Source organism: Dermacentor andersoni, chromosome 5, assembly GCF_023375885.2.
Source record: "Dermacentor andersoni chromosome 5, qqDerAnde1_hic_scaffold, whole genome shotgun sequence".
Lineage (NCBI taxonomy): Eukaryota > Metazoa > Arthropoda > Arachnida > Ixodida > Ixodidae > Dermacentor > Dermacentor andersoni.
In genome coordinates this window covers 166,855,142-166,875,335 of record NC_092818.1, presented here as the reverse complement: position 1 = coordinate 166,875,335, position 20,194 = coordinate 166,855,142, and the positions used below count along the sequence as shown (strand labels likewise).

General features: G+C 46.2%; 1 protein-coding gene across 4 annotated transcripts in view; it reads left to right on the top strand.

Moving 5' to 3' along the window:
• Positions 1-146: 146 nt before the first annotated feature.
• LOC126532179 (membrane metallo-endopeptidase-like 1) overlaps positions 147-20,194 on the top strand; it is a 55,047-nt gene continuing 34,999 nt past the window's right edge. Inside the window, exons 1-2 of one of the 4 annotated variants that reach the window (XR_008612725.2) lie at positions 147-996; positions 1,247-1,938. The gene's annotated coding sequence lies outside the window, so the exon portion shown is untranslated. Of the gene's footprint in view, positions 997-1,246; positions 1,939-20,194 lie in introns of those variants that run through there. The other 3 variants (XM_050179853.3, XM_055071282.2, XM_055071283.2) reach the window with 3 other exon arrangements.

Sequence of the window (20,194 nt, the reverse complement as noted above, 5' to 3'; positions counted from 1 at the left end):
GAGCACCAGCTGACCATGCATCCATCTGGATTCCAAGCGCCATCTGGTGGACCGGGTGAAGGCGAAGGCTCGGTGCCAAGGCTTTCTGGACTAAGGTATACCACTCCCACCATAGGACAACAACTGTCTGCTCAATAGAAGTTTATTCATCGTCATCAATCCGATGTCTCCTTGTACCGTGCTTTGAGACTGAAGGCTTGGCTGTGCACCTGCCAGCAAGGTAGAAAAGGAGGAAGAACAAGGTAACCTCTGCTCGTGGCCTCGCGCGCTGTTGAATGCAGATGTTCCTCGAATCGCGATTATTGCTGCAAGTTCTGCTTATCCCGGCGGGTTTCTGAAAACCAGCATGGCTCGCAGCCTGGAACCTGGTGAGCACAAGAATACAGGTCACGAAACCAGCGAACTGAGTCTCCGTTACCGCACGAATGCATATGAATCCTACGGGTCTTTCTACAATACCTTGTCAGCATCCGGGGTGAGTAATAAACGGCGCTTGCTGCAATGATTCATAACAGCACGCAACACACGTAACAGCAGGTAACAACACGTAACAGCACGTAACAGCTAGTGTAAGTGCGCTCTGAGGGAGAGTCATTTCCGAGGGCAATCGCATTCTCCTCGGTGATGTGGCACGTTCACTTTTTATTCTCTATACATCGGTAAGCCCAGTATACAGGAATAGTACGTGAACGCGTATGCTTCACCTATGAGTACAGCGACTCGAAAATCGATCTAGCTGTGTGATGTATAGCGGTTTCGGTTTTGAAACCAGTGTCACTCGCCCTCAAGGGGCGCTGCCGTAGCTGGTCGGGCCTATATAAGCGACTGCTCGTCATCGGTGTAATCGTAATCAGCCTCGGTTCATGCCGGTGTCCGAGATCTTCCGTCTGGCCCCCGTCCTGGCGTGCCCCTGCGTTCCTCCCGGCGCGGGCTACATGGCGGCTGGGCCGACATAACATCTGCGACGAGGAGAATCGGCTTGCATCGCAGCCAAATGTAAGCGAAGGACTGCAATATTACTTCCTGCTGCGAATCCTTCCTTCTGTCCACCACCTGCCACCTTTATTTCTTCGCTTTTTCCTCGGAAGCAGTCTCCTGCCGTTCTTTTCCTCGACGCTTCTACAGCGTCATACATGCTCCAGCCTCCTGCTTCTCCGCCATGAATGCGGCCATACCTCCACCGCTTTTCTTGCAATGCCCCAGCATGCCGGTGATTCCCTGGAATAAATGGCGGTGAATCTTGCAGGTGTGCATCGACGCCACCGCCAGGGACGCCACGCCGGAGCATAAGAAAGCGTTGCTCCTGAACGCCTTGTGTGCGGAAGGCGTCAGCGTCTTCTTTCTAGCACTTGGTCAGGCCACGGAGTAAGGACCAGACGCAGGCTGGCATCGATGGAGGAACCGGCGACTCCGAGTTAACGCATACGAGGAGGCGCTGATAGTTTTCGACAAATGCTTTTCGACGGAAGATGATGAAATCTACACGCACCTGCAATTGAAGCGATGACTTCAGAGTCCTGGTAATTCTGCGGTGGTCTTTCTACAAGATATTCAAAGGTCCCCGAACTATTTCAAACTGGGGGCAGCAACAGACCTCATGGTGGACCAAATCCTCTGAGTTGCTCTCACAGCAATTACGCCACCGATTCATTCAAATGGGCAGCGACTTCACTGTGTAAAAAGCCATGGAAATTGCTAAAGAGGAGGAGCGGACAGGTAAACTCATGAAGCAACTTGGCGTTCTGCAGGTAGATGCTGTAACCCAGCCTCGAGAGCCACCACATGGTGGACACGATGAGCGTCGTCCTCGGCAAGATGGCGGGCGGCCTCCCCGACCAGGGGCTCTATTCTGGACACGCATGGCGGCTACACGACCGCCATTATCCGCCATGTTCACTCTCGCATTAGGTTTATAAAGATCACGTGTTTTAAAATTTGTGCCGGGAAGCGGAAGTTGTGCGAAATGCAATTTCGCGTTTTCATTAAGATGACGATACGTGACGTGGAGCTGCGAACTTTATTGACTAAAACATATTTCTGGTCCTTGGAACCTATATTGCCACGTTATCGTTTAAATATAAAGTGATGGGCAGTGTGCAGAAGCCAATGCAATGCGTTAAAAATTTAGCGAATATGTGGTGACGATCCAAGATAGCCTCCATGTCAGCTTGCTGATTGACTGAGGGAGTATGGCATAAGGAGCGTCACATGAAGTGCCGTTTCCCAAACTTCAGTTAGTTTGGGAGACGTTGCGCTGGGTCGCCATTGCAGAGATTTTCCGCCATAATTTGTGGTGCGACGAGCCGTGCGAATTATGCTAATGAGCGGCCATATGCAATGGCGCTCGAGAGGGATGCGTATCGCCATTCTCCCCGTTGTTTGGGGTCATGAAAATATTGTTCATTACGTGTGCTTATAGCATTTGCATCTCTCTCTCTGGGTGGTGGCATTTTTGTTTTGGGCGTTCTTTTTTTTTTCTGTTTTCTATATACGCGTTTATCTGAAGTAATATAGGTTGAACATTACAATAGTTTTGCGAATTTTTTCACTTTTCTCTGCTGCGTTCGTATCGTAATCTAGAATTCTTTTAGGTCATCGAGGGTTATGACAACGGCGACTTTTTTTTTCTTTTTTTTATACAAATACACGCAAGTTTACTCACGCGGTACGGTTAAGCAACGAAGTGAACAAGAGATGGCAGTGCTTGCGTCGGACATGTGGGTACCTCTGGCGCGCGCACCGCTATCGGTGATTCGGCCGTTCCTCAGCTTCCCGAGTCGGGCCGAGTCATTTGCGTTTCGCCAGATAGCGATAACGCGGCCCAAAGCGTGCGCTCGCCACCACTGGTAGGTTACATATGTTATCTCAAGGTAGAAAATAAGTGCGTTGGCGCTAATACATGATGGCTCATTCCGTTTCCGGGAGACGCGCATCCTAATAAAGCAGACGACGGAAGCGAGAAGTTTTCGACGAAGTCATCGTACGCTTTGATGAAAATAGCACGTTGGGCTTGTTGGTATATTATGATGGAGGCTAAATGCGTATAGCGCATCAGAAACGGGACAAAAGAACACAGTCGACACATGCCTGTGGCGCGAACTCCTTCTCCTGCATGCATTAGAACGCTTGCTCCGAGTAAACTGATGGTGTTTCACGCGGCAAAATGGTAACTCATACCAGGCGCATAAATTCCACCTCTTCTCGTGATAATGAGATGGATGGATGGGTTCACGCGATGACACCCGGTGCACTGGACGAAAACAGAATACACATAATAATAAAACGCAGGAGCGCAAATTGAGAATGGCTTATCTGATAACCACAAAGACGAGCGGCCAGTTGATAGTGTGAATCCGCAGTTTGTTGCAATTGATAGGGGCACGAAGAGGCTGTCGCTCTTCGAGAACGCGGGCGCCGAATCTCGAAAGGCTTCTATTCCCCCCCCCCCCCCCCCCCTCCATCCAACTTCTTAAAGCGAAGCTTTCTGTGTCTCACTGATTTGTCCGTGAGCGCCGAAAACTCGCTGCACGAACGTAAACTTACACATATGCGTAGAATACTACAGTGTACATTCGCAGTACCGTGCCAGCGTCCACTGGCCGGCCGGTCGTTGCCTGATAACGGCGCGAAGCGGCGAGCTCAGCAAGAGTAGCGCGTGCGCACAAAGTTCACTGGAAGCGAAAGTTGCGTCTGCTAGGCATGACATCACTCCTGTCGCTATTAACTGCGCTTGCCTGCTTATCGGAGACTGCAAGTGCGCGTGAACACGGACTCGTCTTAGGATGTGGGGAAAAGAACATCAAAGCCCCCCTTTCTTAAAGAAATGTGGTTAATTGAACGCCACACCCAGACGAACTGTATATATCTGCATTGCATTATGCGCGCCACGCAATGCATTCCCGGCCGTCACCATGGGTAGGCCGCGGGTGCAGCGCACGGCTGAAGAGTCTGCCGTAAGCGAACGTAAGCGCGATTGCGATCGCAGGGCCGATCCCGTGTATCGGCAACGGCATGCAGAGCCATGTGGGAGACGCTTGTGCAGTCGAGATGCCTACCGGTCTTGTGATTGTCAGCGTGTATTTCAGACCGAACACGTCTCGTTGTGATGCGGAAACGTTACCGCAGAAGCGAAGACCTCAAAGCCACATAGTACGCCGATCCTCGCGTCCGGTGACTTTTACATCGATTTGGCGAAAGAGCACGGCAAATGGATCTAGAGTTTCATGCTAAATCGCTACTCGTTGAAACTGAAGACGCTACAGAGACCCACGACGCAACACAGTTCCTGCATCGACCTCAGTTTGCATGTAGGCTGTGTCACGTTGCGATGGCAGAGCCCCTGACAGTCTATCAAAGCGATCACAAGGCAATACTGTGCAAGTGTAGAGTCGTCCGTGAAAGTGTGTGTGCGTGTAATCTACGGCTACATTATCTAAAATAAAGGCTGTGCAACTTAACGAAATTTGTCTTCATTCAACTTCAACGTTAAAAAAAAACACTCCTAAACAGGCAATCGGATCACACATGCATAGCACCGCGGGTCACTCAGCATTTCTTGGGTGTCTTTAAAAGCTGAAACGTAATTTTGTCGCTGCAGTTTTCGTAATCTGAAATGCTGATTTTCAAGGAATAATGCAATCTTGCGAAATGGCGGTAATGGCCGCATGTTTGAGGATATGCAGACACAGACTTGACGTCCTTAATCTGGGTTCGCCTCAGTTTACGCGTCCACTTGCGCATTTGCGTGACGTTAGCTGGCCGCGTTATGCTTCGCTGCCACACACTTTCGTTTCATTTTTTTTTTTTTTTTTTTGATTGCTGACGTGTACACTCCGAGTGCTTTTTCTGGGGCTTGGTAAACGACAAGAGTAAAGATTGAAATTTGTCTCACTGTCGATGTTCAAAGACCTGCTTCAAGTAAGGTGCATTAGTTCGAAGAACATGCCATAGTTCCGTTATTTTCGCAAGCTCACCTTACAGGGAGACGTACGAAGTCATTTATTTCCTTATGCAGATGACACATCGTGCAGCACGCCCTTGCCTCTTTGCTAAAGTTCGTTAAATCGCAATTAAACCGTACATAGGCTGATGTGCACGACCAATTTAAAACTCCCGAATACCATCACGTTGTCTCATTGGCTATGATGGTCTGCTGCTTTAAATTTGAGGTCGTGGGTAAAACTCGGACATTCCGCGGCCGGTTTTCTTTTAATGCAAACTACAGGAACGTGTATCTTTACGTTCTAATGAACGTTAAGAAAGCCTAGATGATCAAAATTATTCCGTGCCCTCAACTGCGGCATCCCCCATTGCCCTCTATGCAGATTCAGGAAGTTAAAATCGGTCAACGAAAACTACCAATATTTGACTCACAAAAATACGTGCCAAGCAATCGTTTCTCGGTCAAGGTGTCTGTGCTCTTTGCCGTCTCAGCACCTAGGAAATCCACAGTATGATTAAGCATCTAATACGGGTGTGGTTGATGTCGCATACACCAGCGCACCAGTGTGAAAACGTTCAGCCAGATTGAATGAAAAGCTTCGAAGTTAATTTTTAGCAATAAAATGCATAATAAGCCTTGAGAATATCTGCTACATGCGTTGGCAATCGCACAATAGATAGTTTGGACTGGTTTTGCTAATTTCACCTGCGCTTATGGCCTGGAAGGCTAGGCAACGTGAAATACAGGTAAATGGTCATTCAATCAGCAAAGACGCGACCTTCATTCCTCCTTGCTTAGCTATGTTTTTCAGGAGTGGAAGAGGCGCCTCTGTTAACGCAAAAATATAGTAAGGATGCAAAACAGGGATGCGATCAGTGATCGTTGTTCGGCGCGTTCGTTCGGTTACCGGCGCGCGCGATTGGCCTACTCCGCGCCGACGTCGCCAGCCGCGGGGCGCGGCCACGTTTTCGGTGACGTCAAAATGACACGCTCCTGTCAATCATCTTGCCACCTAGCAAGTCGTCTGCTAGGGGAAGTTTGGAGCGATCATCGCTCATTGCGAGACCGGCTTCGCGTGGCGCGTCTGGTGGATTGGATTGGATCCAAACGGCGGCTTCGGCAGCTGAATAGCACGTTCGGATCCAATCCATAGTTTAATTCGAGAGAAATGGCGCTTGCCTTGGCAACTTGGGTTGTTGCGCTGGCGTTGCTCGAGGAGGAAGGAGAGCGGGTGGTGCTGCGAAACGCGTTTGAAGAAATGGCAGAACGCGAATTCCGGCGGCGCTTTCGTTTCTCAAACAAATAGTGCGTTGGCTGTACAAACCACTGTAATGTTGTTGCTGCCTCTTGAAAAGTGCGCCACTGTTCCCGTCGTTTCTTTTTGCTTTTTTCTCCTCGCTGTGTGCAACACCACCTAGGGACGACGCAGAGAAACTAATAGTTACAAATTGTAGTAGTCACACGTACTATTTCAAAACGTGTTTAAGCTTGAGAAGAAAAAATACATTTTTAGATAAAAATTTCGTTCATTGGAAGACGAGAAACATTTCGTTTCGTAGTATACTGTCTGCAAGCAGACCGCAGACGAGGGAAGTAAACTTCCGGGGAGTTCACCGCTTGCCGATTGGCTGCTCTCTCCGCCCCGTTCACAGAAATTTTGCATACTGCCACTCTGTGACGTTGCAGCGACCGAACAGAACGCGTATCGAGCAAAGATCTCCGATCGCGCCCCAGTCTAGCGCAGCTCAGCTAAACTATTAATTATTAATAGCAAAATTATTTTCTTTCGCACAGCCATTGTGCTTTGCTTTCTTTATGTAAAGGCTTTCGACCCATTTCTTTCGTTTGCAGCAGTGGTCTCGCTTTTACTGCAGAACCCGTCGCGGTGGTGTAGTGGCCTTGTTGCTGCGCTGATAAGCCCAAGGTTGCGGGACTGAATCCAAGCAGCGGCAGCCGCATTTAGGTGGGAGTGAAATGCAAAAACACCCCTGTATGTGCAACGGGTGCACGTTAAAGAACCCCGGGTGGTCAGCATTAATTCGGAGTCCCCCACTGCGGCGTGCCTCATAATCATATTGTGGTTTTGGCACGTAAAACCTCATGATTCCTTAAATTACACTCGATGACCGCAGACACTCGCCGTCAAAACGCTGGCGTGCGGAAACGCGGCAGCAGCAGCGAGCGAAGTGATCTTCGGGCTGTTTATCGCTTCAACGCAAAGTGAGCTCCGAGAACACACATCACGTACAAAGCTACGGGCCGCTGACGCAACTAGACTGCCCCCAGCGCAGATCACTCTCAAGTAGGGATGGTCGATTAATTTTTTAATTGATTAACGATTAATCGTTCGTCGGTTTAGCTTCTAATCGAGTAATAGCTTTCGATGCGGGCTTTTTGATCGATTAACCGATCAAAAATAACCTCTCCCCCATACACACCTAAAGTGTCATTACTAGAGCTTTTTCGCCCAAATCATTTGAGGTTTCCTTTGACTTGCCTGGACCTAATCACTTGAAATTTTATTGTGGCTGATAGCTTACATCATTGTTGGCGCGGACGTGCACGGCGTTTAATTCATACTTTCGCTTTCTGCAAATCCTGACAATAGGAGGACAAGCGCATTAGAAGCACTAGTGGCGGCTGCCTCAACCGCATTTTCTCACTACAGCATTGTTTTTAAGCTTACACCGTAAGCACTATGCACATACACAATATATTTAAATATCCACACAGGACAAATTTACATATATTTTTGAAAGGGAAGGAGGTAGCCAATTAATTGTTTCTAAAGGTATGGATAGCCTATTCCTAGAGAACGACTATGCTGCTTTAAGTTCACCTCGCTTCAAATTGCTTCGCGGGCTTTCTTGACCCTGAAAAAGAACCTATAGAATTCAGTGACCTCTTCGGCAAAGTCTTTTATTAACGGTGCGTGAAATGCACGTGCATGATTTGTCTCAATATTGCTTCTCTTTCCAGTAAACAATGCTAACGACTCAATCCTTTATAACGTTTTTTTTTAGGGATGGAAACATTGTCACTCGCACGCAGAGGTCATAAATATATACAGTGTCCCAGTGAACTATCACTCACCAAGATTTAAAAAAGAGCAGTGCGTTACTCGAATGAAATCGAGTGCATATTGTTTCCAGTACAGCGGAGTAGCTGCTAGTAATTTTTTCGTTACTGAGATTTAATTAGGTCATTGTAATTATCCAGCTTGAGACGTACTATCCTAATTATCAGTGATAATGAGGCACTTTGTAGGCACAGCCAAGGGACATCTAACTGCGGTATTTTCAGCGACGTACTATTTGCGTACTAATTTTTCACGCTTGATAAATAAGCCCTGCGAAATATGGAGAATACCACTTGATTGCGTTCCCGCCCGCATTATAAAGCAGCGCCGTCGAACATGCTCCCGCTGAGTTAGCCAGGATGAAATAAAGGAGATAAAGAAAAACGTAATCGAGTTAGTGCCTTATCTGCCACGCCCCGGCCGAAGTAACACCTCGCGTTTGGTGTTAGCAACAAGCTGTGATGGCTGTTGTATTAGCGCAGATAAAGTGGACAGATGGTTCTCTTTTCTTCTTTTTTGCCAACCTATCGCCATAAAAACCGATTGACAACGTCAGTGCAAATGTTTAAAGGTGTGTTTTGTTTCGTCCTAGTCGCCATGTCTTTCTCTAATGAGCACAAGGAAAACATGATCCTTGCCTTCGGAGCTGTAAATGGCAACAAGAGCAAGGCCCCAAATATATATCAGTCATGGAAGTTTGGTGGTAGACCAAACGCATCGACTATCATCAGAAATTATGGAAACATGAGACAAACCTGCAGCTTCAAGAAACACCAGCGGAGGATTCCATCTTTGAGTCCTAGCCTACGCACCGATGTTCTAGCATTTATGGCCTCAAACCCTCATGCTAGCGTGCGGGACGTGGCCGCGCAGGTACCAATTTCCATGTCATTGGTTTGGAGGATTCTAAATGACAACGTTTCACCCGTACAACCTTAACCAGCACCAATCCTTGGAAGATTGCCTATAGAATCGCCTAGATTTCTCTAATTTGGTCCTCACAAAAGCCGATGCGCCACTGGACTTTTTGAGCAACGTCATGTGCACAGATGAAGCCAATTTTGGCAGAAACGCCCAAATAAATTTGCATAATGCACACTATAAGTGATTCCAATCCACACTAGGTAAAGCGCAATCGGCACCAGTACCAGTGGCCGTTCAATGTGTGGTGCGGAATTTACGCCGTTGCTATAATCGTCCCATCTTCTTCGATCGCACACTGACTGCAGGGAGAGCGTTACGTGGATGAAATCCTTGGAGTGGTGGATTAGTTTCTCAGCAAAGTCCCGCTGTCACATCTTCCACTTCCGTGGTATCAGCAACATGGGGTGCCAGCAAACAGCAGCAGCCGAGAACGAAACTGGCTGGATGCGACCTTTCATGTACAATAGATTGGAAAGATTGGGTTATGTGAAAGATCGTGCTTAGATGATCGAGATGGACGTAAGATTAGCTCAAGGCAAGGATAACGGATGTCTGCCGTAGAATTTCAGCTTCGGTCATTAAGAAAGCCATTGAATATTTGATAAAGCGGATTCAGTGCTGCGTATCTGCAGGAGACCTATTCGAACACGTCGTTTAGGCAGCAGCTGGTGTTCGATGGGGATTACGAATGCATAAAGGCGCACTGAAATCTGATGTTTTACTTTTTCTTTTTTTTCTTTTGTGAAGGCATCCCGATGGCCAATTCGGCTCATTTAGAAGTGATCTATTTCTTGAACGCATCGGCTTTGTCTTTTCTCTACACGTGGGGCGCGCTTCTTGGTCTGTTTGTTTCGCTTTTATTTATTTTTTTATTTATTTATATTTTTATTTTTTTTTGCCATGGGAACCTGTATTTGCAGCACGCATGCACTTTTATGAAAAATAAAACCGTCACTTTAGCTTTCGTCCAGATCAAGTTTCTCGCACGAAATATAGCTGCGCGCGCACTTCTTCGATGCGGTGCAAGCGGAGCACCCTATTGCATTGCGTTTCGCGCTTCGTGTGTGGTGAGAGCGGCGCTTCGGCCCCGTTATCTATGGGCTTTTGTTATCAATGTGATCAGTCGGCCTTGAGAGACGGATCAGTGTGACGTAGAAATGTGAGGAAAGAATAGCTTCGAAGCCGCGAAACCTGCTGTTGGCGCTCCTTCCGTACCATTATCAAGGTGATGCGCTCTCTCTTCGGATTTGCGACAGGCAAAGCAGTTACTTCCAATCAGCTTATTTGAGGGCACTGCTTTATGGATGCGGGTGGGAGCGCAGTCACGTGGTATTTTTCATTTTTCGTGGGGTTTCTTAACCAGTCGGAAGAAATTTTGCGCAGTCAGTACGTCACTGAAAACATCAGATGTCATTTGGGAGTGTCTACAAATGTCACATCGACTCTTTGATAATTAGGATAGTATACTTCTCCTGTTAGGTAATTAATTGCAATTACCGAAATAAACCTCAGTAACAAAATATTACTAGTGGCTGGAGTAATGCTGCTGCTCTTTTTTATTTTTCAGTCTTGGTGCGTGATAGTTCGAGAGTCCTTTATAATTCGCCGAGTAACCGAAATGAGTCCAAGCCGGATTCACTCGAAATCAGAATCGACAGCAGTCATGTGCAGCAGCGCTTATACTCGGACTCACAGGAAAAGAAAACAAGAAAGACGCTGCAGTTTCTCTGGAAAGGCGAAGCAGTATTAGTGATAACCAAGTATACGACAATTACACAAAAGGAATATTACACCACCGAGAGACGCCAGATTCTTGGTGGTGCGAGAGGACTCGGGCTGTGAAACTGAACTGTCTCCTACGGTGCGGTCTTGCATTCTCCGACAGGTGACATCATATACAGGATGGCCCACGTAACTTAAGCAAAGATTTTAAAAATGAAAGGCGCGTCGGAAGCGAATTGAACCGAACGCATACTGTTCGCACTGGCCTATATGGTAACTCACGTAATTTTTGTTTTCCCTGTAAGTCACTAATTTTAATTACCCAACTTTTTAATTATTGGCCGAGTACCTCAAGTATGATAGCATATTTGTAGAGTAACTTCAGAAGCCACCGATCGAGTTATTTCGTGTACGATACGTCTCAGTACATTTTTCCGGTTTGCAAAGAAAGCCCGCGAAAGCGATGGAGCAACTACGATGGAGCGCCGAAAGTGTTATTTTGAAGATTCTATTAATGTGACCTGCTGTAGGACTGGCTCTGACACTCCACGGTTAACTTTCTGTAAAGATTCAGAACTTGAAAATTCAAACTCTAGTCGGTGAGAACTAGTCTCTCTAATAGGTCACTCGAATACAAACATTTCAAGGGTGCCTCGACTGTCTTGTGGTGCGACGACCGTATAGTTGGGCGTTCCATGTCTGTCTGCTCCGAAAGCGGCTGGTTGTCAAGACGCGCCAGTGCGGTCTCGAGTGGCTGCCTGTGTGCGCTATATCGGGCACAACGGCAAATGACGTGTTCGATAGTTTCCTCGCTGCCGCAGTGGCCCCACGCAGCACTGTCTTCCCTTTTGATGCGGAAAACAAAGGGTTTTGTAAAAGCGACACCAAACCATGCACAGTCCGCCAAGAACCGTTGTCTCGGGTCGGGGTAGTCCAGGTGGAGGGCGAAGCTGAAGACAGGGGTCCAGTCGATGCAGACATGTGGCTCTGTTGTGTATTGTTGCATGGAAGAGTGGGATGTTTGCGCTAAGAGCAATTATGGCGCTTAACGCAAATATATATGCACGTGCGCACTGTTAACTCGAGTCGATGGCGCGAGGGTAGGTAATGGCCGTGCGCTGTCGGTGTCAGCAAAAAAAGACACGATAAAACAAACAAAAACATTCATCTTCGAATGGCACACATGCTTTCAATCGGAAACGGATACTTGTACTGTCGTCACGGCCGTGACTAGCCTACACAAAACACCAATTTTTGGCGCAGGATCACTTGTTGGAACAGTTCCGAGTTTTTCATAATCTCTCGCTTCTGGTTATCGCAAAAATGTTCACAGTACCTAAAAATAATAGGAAAAAATTTCTTAGTGTGTTCCGCAGACGTGTTTTTGAAACGTCTTCAGCATTTTTTAGGCTACTGTGGAGAGTTCTTCAGTGTGGCAATGTATTTCATTGTGCAAGTTTTAAATCTTCTTCAAGGCAGAAGTCGCGATTTATGAAACATACTGAGTGCCGGATACTGAAGAAAATTACGCGTCTGGATGGCTACAGACAAGTTCCTGTCTTTGTTTTCGCAGCTCTGTCAGAGGCAGTATCATGCTGTTACAGTGAAAATGAGTGCGCGTTGTCTAAAAAACAGTCTTATGAGATGGCATGCATATCCTTGGTCCCTAAAGGAGTACTGACACATTTTGAAGAGGGGATAGCACGCGACATCGATTTATGTGGGAACACACACGCCGTCTGCAGAGTATCAACGGCGAATATAGTTTACAACATAATTAAATTTTAAAGTACGTGCGCGCAGCCAACCGCAAAACGCAGCGCCTCTCAACATCGACAACAAGGATTGTAAACAACCGAGAAAACGCGTCGTCACGAATTTTCGTTCGCTGCCATGCTGCTTGCATGTGCCCTTCTCAGTTGTTCCTTGTAGCACCCTCCGTGTCGCTGCAACTGCAGAATTAAGTGGCAGTTTTTGTCGTGCCCGCAGCTTTCCCGCACAATCAGCTTGACTGCGCTGCACTGACCATTGAACGTGGCCGATGCGAGGGTCTTGAGGTTCGTCCTCGCTGTCGCCGGCCGCGATATCCGAGTCGCGGCTTTCTAGTGCGTCTAATAGAAAGTTATTGGCCACGTCTAATACGGCGGCGACGCCTGCCTGCAGGAAAATGTCGCCACTGGACGACGAAAAGACGACGATGGTGGCGAGGACATCGCAAAGCACATGCAGGCGTAGCAGATGATCTAGCAACACGAAGCTCGCGCGCAAGCGTGCGCGCTGGTGTTCGCATCATAGCATACGTACGTCAGAGGTTTTTGCGGTCAGGTGCCCAGCTGTGTTTACATTCCTTCTCTGGCCCATGTCGTTGCTCTCTGAAACCGAAACTTGGGCTGGTCGCTGCAAACAAGACTCCAAATAATTAGGTGTCGCGCTCTGAAGTAAATGAGGTTTCGTGCCGTAATTACTAGGTCACTAGCCACTTACTAAAGCAGAAAAAAAAAACCAGATCGAAATCTTTTGTGTCGGTACTCCTTTAAGACCTGACCTCGTTATGAGACTTCGAAACCCAAGAAAAGTGATGGTTGCCATCAGGGCCTGCAATGGTGCCACCTGTTATCGATGCCTCGGTCACGTGTTAAGTTTGAGACGCAATGGAGCGTCATCCTTTGCGCTGCCTCGCGTCTCGCTTTCCCATCATATATAACAGAACGATGCAACAATGAGTGGAACAATAACAGAGCGATGACGGAACAATGAAAGAGAGGAACAATAAATGTTCCTCTCATATTCACGCACTGTTTCTCTACCTTCCTAGAGTAATAATTTCGCACGGCTTTAATTTCAATATCTGTTTACTTTAGGCTTATTGTAACTACTGTATATTACAGTTTTGTGAGTGCTCTGTGCCTTGTTTCTCCGTTTGAAATCTTGCTTTGGCTTGGATGTCACTTTGTATGTCACCATGAAAAAAATTTTGAATGTGTGAATACATCCCCCCGCTATAATGCTGCTCGAGCGATATGGGAGTGTGTAATAAATCAATGAAAGGATGTTCCGATGACTGAATCCTCCTGTTTCTCTTTCCAAGAAGGCACAAATGCACTTGCGATGAGGTGAAATTTAGTCAAGATGTCACGAAGGCTAGTAACCAAAGCGGGCCAAGCAACAATATTACAAACATGCGCCGCCGAAAATATACACACGCTTCAAGCGTTGAGTTGGTACGTACTATGCTGAAAATGCATTCCTATAACAAACCTGGTTCCTGGCTCGCTAAATTCATATTGTTCTATTGATCGTCTAGTCGTATGCCCGCCGTCATATGCAACATGTTTCGCCTTGTGTCACCCTTGAATCACCTGTTAATAATATTGTCGAGCTTATTGTGTCCTCCTGGGATTTGCCTCATTCCGTTGGTGTGAGATATCATCTAAGTGGTGTTGGCTTCATGATCTATCTCGACAGCGATTTTCTTGTAAGGATAAAACCATGTCGCGTGCAGTTGTGCCTTGTCCCTATGCTGTATTATGTGTGGCTAGCGACATTTGCAAGCTTAGTAGAAAAAATGGTGAAGAAAAAGCAAAGCAAAGCACCACTTACTGCACCGAACATTTATTTGTGGAGTACTAATTTTTCATGTGCCATGAAATTGAAAATTGTAGGGTGTTTAAATGGTGTCATGTCACGCAAAAACCCTTTAGCATTTAACGAGAGTGCAGACATCTCATTTGCTTCAATCAGCTATCGAATTTCGTGTTCGACCTTTTTTTTTTTTTTCCGAAGCTCTACACAAAGCCGCCACGCAGTTCGCATTGCGGGCAAAAGCGAATCCTGACGAAAATTTTAACAAATTCATATTGAGAATGCTTATTGTACCCAGAAGAAGTATTCTGGCGACTTGTTTCTAGCGCAGCATGGGTTAGAACAAGTGCTGAAATCCAAAGACACAAAGCAGTTGGACTGACACTATCCGCTTTCAAAAGCACAGAGCAAGTTTGTCTTGCTTGTGGTTAGGTAATCACTGTTATTTGACCTACAAGGGGACGGTTCTTCGGCGGAAAAACATAGTAGTAGCGCTGACATTGTCTGATGAATGACCGTACCCTGACAGTCCATGTCTCGACCGCACGAGAGTGGAGTCACGTGATGTACCTTTCAACAAAAAACGCCAACTGCGCAAACGCTTGTAATGCTCGCCTTCGCGCACTGCAGTGAAGTATCGCACGTTCAATAAAAAGAAAGGGAAAATGAAGTAGCATTGAGCTCGTTGATCACCTCGGAAGGAGACTACTTCCAGGAACGCCGAACGCAGATAGCTTTACCTGCCGCAAAAATAAAAATAAATAAATAAATAAATAAATAAATAAATAAATAAATAAATAAATTGTGTTGCCATCGAACGAGACAGTTACGGTATGTTAATGTAATTAGACGCTGCGCAAAACAAACGGGAAGAAAACATGAGACGGGAAAGAATGCACAGTACCTAATACCACCGTTCTTGTTTGTTTGTTTTTTTTTTTTTTTTTTGGGGGGGGGGGGGGGGGGCACTTGTACTTTGGGTGCACTTCTAAAGCTACGGCGTGCGCGAAAGATCTCCATTTTCTTAACAATAGGCAATCAACCAACCACCCAAAATTCTCTTTCTGCATGTTTGTTTGCGCCCAATCCAAGAGGAAACCGGATTTTCAACGTCTCTATGCCACCGTATCTGCAGTGGCAGACACCAAGCTGCTTTCTGAAAACGACACGCTCTGCCCCATTTGCTCGGAAAAAAATCATCGACACTCACTCGCAGTCAGACAGAAATGCGCCTGTACTGCAAACTTGCGTGTGTATTGCACCTGGCTTGAGCAGAAATGATGATGATGATGATGATGATGATGATGATGATGATGATGATGATGATGATGATGATGATGATGATGATGATGATGATGATGATGATCACAGTTTCGCCCGAGAGGCGAATCACTGATTACGACAGCAAATTATTTGACAGTGCAAAGTAAGGCTGGGCGTTTCATCAGCTGCATAAACTGCTGTAAACATTTGCTTACTAATTGAATTAACCAGCACGCTGTCACAAGCGCACAATCACACACGAACGCACCTCACTCGGTGAGCGCGGACACTTTTCAAAACGCTGGCGTGAGGGGAGAGCGGCAGCAGCAGCGAACGTATTGTCCTTCGTGCTGCTTCTAGATTCAACGCGAACTAAGCGGCGCGAACACATCGCACACGAAGACGCCAGGGGTGCTATACCAAACTGTTTCTATTCTGTTGCTGCAAACACGATTGCCCAACTGCGTGTCACGCAACGTAAGGAAAACCGCGAAAGCTACTTATCTGATATGACGTGCACACGCTAACTAAACATAATGTGGCCGAACAACAACAACAAAAATGTTTTTGATTCTACGCTTTTTTACCATCAGCCTCCGCCATTGGTCAAGTTTTTGGGCTACGCCCACTTCACCTGTCTTTCACCTGACGTCCCGAAACCGCGAAAGCTCACCGTGTCAAAGTGGCGTGTACGTATTAAAGGAACACTAAACGCAAATCTTAAGTCAGGCTATGGTGGGTAGTGCTCGATAATCTCTAAGGCGTCAATATTATCGCGAACAGAGCTTTAATAATTGATAAATTGAGGTAAATGCAAGAAATGATTAGACTCTCCCAGGATATTCAAGCACTTGCCCGATGACGAAAGCACTCCTCAGTTAAATTCTCTCTAGTACTCAACCATTCGTCGCAAGAAAAAACATCATTGTATTGTATTATAAGGCAAAAAATATGCTATGAGTCGAGTTCTATGTCTTCTTTAGACAAAAGAACTCATTAAAATTATCCTTGACAATGACGCGGGTGGTCTAAAGGTGTCATTTTTGCTCGACTTCGTGCCGTCCGCGCTTTCACGTTTTACTAGTTTGGTTATCGCGTATTGCTGCGCTGGATTTTCTCGCTCGCGAAACTCGCACAAACTGCAAGTAGCAGAGAATTCAACTTCCATGTGATGTCGCGGGATGCCCGAACGGTATACGCCACTTGACCAAAATGCAGCTGCAGCATCTAATCCACCGCTCTGTCTTGGCTCGGTGCCGCTATCTGTCGGGCGCCGTTTTACTCACCGATGGCTGCAAAGGGTGGTGATGGCGTATGCAACGTCGCCACTCCCCCTGTTGGGTGACGCGAGATTTGAATTTAGAAAAAGGCATTCGGACCCTTCGTATGTAATTTTCTCGTAAACTAAGTCTTGGCGCAAAACAAGCGTTGCGAGGTCTCTGGAATGGTATTTAAACAGTCCACGTCGACTAAGTATTTGCCTTTAGTGTCCCTTTACAGGTTCATTATTATGCCGATCAAAACTGAATTTTCTTTTTCGAATAGTCCGAGAGTATTGTTTCGAAATGACAAGCAGATAGGTGTCCGCCGATCGCTCTGGCACTGGATAGTCGGAGCTGCCGGGGAGAATGGATTTTTTTGCCTATCATGAACATTTTCCTGTGGCAGTATATAATTATCGAGCCCAATCGGCGCGTAAACGACATCGATCTGCCAGATTTGTTTCGCTGAGGATTTGTTTTAGCTGCATTGTTACTTTTCCGTTGCATGCCGCCGCGATTTTCTGCCAGACGCCGAAATCTAAACAAAAAGAAGCAGGCCAATCGGAGACGCCGGCACCACCCTCCTGATCAGGTTAGCTATCTTCACTGCCCCACCTTACCGCCTCCACTTCTGTGTGCTCCTCGCCTTTGGTCAGCCAATCAGATAATAAATATATGTCAAGTAAGGTAATGCTATTCGCTTTGAAAGCAAACAAAAGTGACCTCCTATATAAGAGGAAGGCGTCTCGTTGGCCTTCTCAAACAACGCTGCGAGCCGCCACTCGATGCGTTGGCGGTTACGTGAATTTGACGTCAGGATATTGGAATAAAAACAGATTGGAATAGTTTTACGTTATAGGGCCCCAGTCGGCGCGTCTAGACTTTGTACTCACCGCATGTCCCTTTCAAGATCGGGACCGCGCTCAGCCGCGCCATACGAAGCCACCGCCGGAATAAAGCTTTGGCCATTTTCCCTGCGTCCTTGTGCGCGATGCAAGACTATAATAGCCTTCCCGCCTTCCTCCTTTGCGCGCACGAGATCGAGCCACTATTCTCTGCTCACCCTCGCACGCTTTCACTTTCACCCACAGCATACGGCGCGCGACCACGATGTTATTGCACTTGGACTTTATATGAAACATCACGTCTACGACGAAGGCGGAAATGCTCCAGGAGTGTCCATATAATATCGCAACATGGCTATCGCAATAATAAAACGTTATGTACGGGAAGCAACGCTGCCATAAACTCGAAGCTTGTTTCCCCACAGTACGACTTAGCTTGTGGGGAAACAAACTCGTTGTATATTTTATTAGTATGTTTAGGCGTTTTGGCGCGACAGCATTTAAAAATCTGGAATTAAGCTCGTCGTATCCGACCAACTGTCCGGCCAACTGTCCGACCAGTGTTTTTCTTTCTTTTTTTTTTGCGCTAGAAAGACATTGCAAAAGTCACATTGCGCCATGAAGTATTCCCGATAAGGCAGGGGTCCGCGAAATATTGTCAAGCGGTGACGTGTTCGCGCAACTAAGCAATTATGTGGCTCACAGCAGGCCCTGCCACAATTGACTCGGTGTAGTTCACCGGTTGTGGCTTCACTCAAAGCTTCCGAGCATAACGATTGCGTATAACGTGCGAGATTTGCGCGCACTTAAGAGGCACGCATGATTTTAGTCATATTTCCAAGCTGTTAAAAAATAAAACGGCATCCTTTATTAGACGATACGAAGCTGCTGTAACACAGGGAGTCTCTGTTCCTCTTTGTTTGGTTCCGCCACGCGTTCCATAGATCACGACTTTTCCCTTCGAATTTTTTCTGCACTGATAATATTCAAAAGTTGGCATTGTCGGCTCATTGCGTTATCAAGTAAACACGCGTAGAAAGGGCTCTATGCGATGTCCTTTGCGTCAAAACTTTTCCTAATAGCAAATATTTCAAAATACCAACTGCCTTACTTTTCTGAATACCAAACCAAACATTTTATAATGCGCCGAAACTTGAGATAAAGTGGCACAAGCAGCTGCGTTTAATGCTTGAATGTCACTCCGTAATACCATTTGGTCAGCTGATTCTTGCAGAATCGCACATCTTATACGTCAGGGCGCGAATATGCATCACAGCTGCATATTTGAGTCCATTTTTAACATGGTCGACGAGCCCTTCCGCATCAATTCAACGACGGACGAATATTCTGCCCCTGTAGAGCTGCTTCTCAGCATAATGACCAAACAAAAGTGCCCAAGGAAAAACATTCAGCCATCACAATAAAACCAAACTGGACCTACATAAACAGAGAGACCTACAGTATGTGCCACTAGAGTGCAATTAGCGAATGAGTTTTCACTGCGCTACGATTTGCCTTCTAAAAACTACCCCATGCATTTTAAACGGGCCTAGAAAAGTCCTCCCACGAAAAATATACAGCCAGTGGAATAAAACTACACTAGACATATAGCGTGAGACCATTGTCCGAATTAAGTGCTAGAAGTGCAAATCACATGAGCAGTACAAGTACAAATATAAATCTAAAGTACGAATCGCGAAAAACGAGGCACTGCTCAACGACCGGCTTGTAAAAAAAAAAAAAAAATGCTTCCCATAGAGTTACGCCGACCGCATCACCCCGAGGTCGGCCTCGCCGCACTAACGATGTCCCGAATTCCTGGACTTGCGGCCGTGCAACAACTCCACAAAAAAAGTTTTAACTATAAAGCAAGAAAGACTCCAGAGAGCAATTACTGTACTGAGCAGTTCTCCGTTTGCAATCATATTCAATGTCTTTTTGCACATTTTTCCTTATTGCTACACATATCTGTTTATCTATTAAATAAATTCGCATTATTTATTTATTTATTTATTTATTTATTTATTTATTTATTTATTTATTCGTATTTAACATAAATTCTACGGTGTTCTTTTTTTTTTTTACACACTGGCTGTGCTATTCTCAATACTTCCAAGTTCCGCCATAAACTGTCAAAAGTTCATATCTTTTCGACTATTTGAACCAATCAATAAAGATGTCTTATTACCATCCGTCATACATACGTCATCTTTAATACGACGGTTGACGACGGTTTTCGTTAGACCACCGGCCAAGTCCCAGCAGCATTGTGCTTGTTTAGTACTTTACAATATAGGGAGACAACCTGAGAACGCAGAGTGCCGATGGCTTCCGTCATGCCGCTGAATAGTTAAAGCGAATACCTCGAGCAATGTGATCATGGACTATCCTTGACGAGCGGTATTTCTTTTGCTAAGCCTAATGACCTAATGACGAATATAAAAATGAAAACCTAGTGACGGAGATACCTTAGAATAGGTGGCAGTCTCGAATCTCTTGCATCGTCTCGCATCTCGCAATATGTCGCATCGCATTTTTCTGCAGCACGAAATTGACGCCTAGCTATGGCCCAATA